Here is a 1,758-nt window from a genome sequence, read left to right as displayed (position 1 = left end):
TCTTTCTCTTCCTTCTCCTTCTCCTCCTCCTTTTCCTTCTCCTCCTCCTTTTACTCCTCTTCTTCCTCCTCCTCTTCCTCTTCCTCTTCCTGCTCCTCCCCCCTCACTCCCCTCATCCCACTCACCCCCGCCCCCCCAGAGGTCTCTGGTCCCAGAACAGGTGGGAGGTCAGCCAGAGGGAATGGTGCAGCCCCCCGGCAGACGTTCTCACTATGTCTCAAGGTCACCCCAACACTCCCTATCCGGCATTCCAGGAAAATGGGGGAGCCAGGCAGGCTGCCCAACACATCAGCTTCCTGGGGCTCATCAGGAACACTGATCAGGAATTTAAGGACCCCCCTGCCCCCGTCCCCCAAGGGGCAATTCACTCACACACACTCAAGCCCGGGGTCTGGGGTCTTGGGGACAGGCCTCTTGTGCCGGCTTCCCACAAGTCTCTCCCCACCTGCCGCCACCTCTCCCATAGCTGATCTCTCTCTCTTTATCTGCTTTGGTCTGACCTGGTGAGTCACTCCTATGTGGCAGTCAGAGCTCCTGGCCTTGGCCAAAGCCTCGCCAGGCCTGGCCCCAGCCCTGCCCCCAGCCTGGCTTTCACGCTCACTGGGCACCGACAACAGCCCAGAAGAGCTCGGTCTAGGCTGGGATGGCCGAGGGCCAAGAGGAGGAGCAGAGGGATCCTGGGTCTGGGGTAGGAAAGGAACTTCAGGGGCCACCTAGGCCAATCTCCCCATTGCGCAGATGAGTAAAATGATTGGGCCAGGGGCCGCCAAGGGCTAAGGAGTGGCGCCGGGATTGGAGTCCGGGTTCTCTGACTCCGAATCTGCCTAACGGTCCCGGGAGGGAGGGCCCAGGAAGGTCCCCTTCCCCCATGTGGCCTCCCTTGGGGTGGGGTAGGGGATGCCAAGGGATCTATTCTTGGGGCCAGAAATGTAGAGACTCTCCCCCCTGGACAGCTGGGGAGCTGTGTGTCAGGGGAGGGGCCTGAGCCCCGCTTCGAAGGCAGCCGGCCAGGCCCTCTGGGGCTCCCCAGCCTGGAAGGGCAGCTTCCCTGCTGCTTCAGCAGATCCGGGGGTGCCCCAAAGCCTGCTCTTCCCAGGCTCTCCGCTGAGCTCAGCAGGGCCGCGGATGGAGAGAGACGGGCTCTCCCAGGCTAACCCCAGCGCTTCCTAGCCCTCGGGGGCGGCCGTCCCACAGGCCAGGGAGGAGGGGACCCGCAGCCTCCTCTCCCCCCTGGGCCCGGATGGGAGAAGAGGCCATGGACGAAGCCCCAGAGCCCCGACGGCACCCAGCGCGGCCAGGCTGCGGAGCTCTTGGAGCACTGCAGGGAATGGCCTGCTTGAGAGCGTTTGAGGCTTTTCTTCAGGGAGCCCTCCCGGATGACGCCCCATCTAGCTCCCTCCAGCTCCGCCTGACACCCCTTCCCCGGCTCCCAAGCCTGGTCCTCCTCAGAGCCTCCTTCTTCGCCGGGACGGCTGAGGAGGCGCCGCCAGGCTGGCTACTTACGGGGGAGCCGGCAGCCACCAGGGCAGACTTTCTGGAGAGATGCTCGTGGGGGGGTCACGGTCCGGTCCGAGGCTCCCTGCTCTGCTGGCGCTCCTGTCCTGTGCTCCGGCCCGGCTCTGGGCTGCTCTGGCGCCCGACAGCTGCTTTTATCTGCTCGGGCCGGGCTAAGTTGGGAGCATGAAGCTGGCGGGTTATTTTTAGGGATTGTGGAAGCGGCTGCTCCATCCGTCGGAATCAATCACGGGGCCCCGAGCT

General features: G+C 64.3%; 1 protein-coding gene across 1 annotated transcript in view; it reads right to left on the bottom strand.

Annotated features, from left to right (window-relative positions):
* XIRP1 (xin actin binding repeat containing 1) overlaps nucleotides 1–1,516 on the bottom strand; it is a 15,740-nt gene extending 14,224 nt beyond the window's left edge. Inside the window, exon 1 of the mRNA XM_044656875.1 lies at nucleotides 1,504–1,516. The gene's annotated coding sequence lies outside the window, so the exon portion shown is untranslated. The remainder of the gene's footprint in view (nucleotides 1–1,503) is intronic.
* Between the last annotated feature and the right edge of the window lie 242 nt (nucleotides 1,517–1,758).

The sequence above is a fragment of the Gracilinanus agilis genome, chromosome 1 (genome assembly GCF_016433145.1).
Source record: "Gracilinanus agilis isolate LMUSP501 chromosome 1, AgileGrace, whole genome shotgun sequence".
NCBI lineage: Eukaryota > Metazoa > Chordata > Mammalia > Didelphimorphia > Didelphidae > Gracilinanus > Gracilinanus agilis.
The sequence above is the reverse complement of the archived record's forward strand: the minus strand, read 5'-3'. Positions and strand labels throughout refer to the sequence as shown.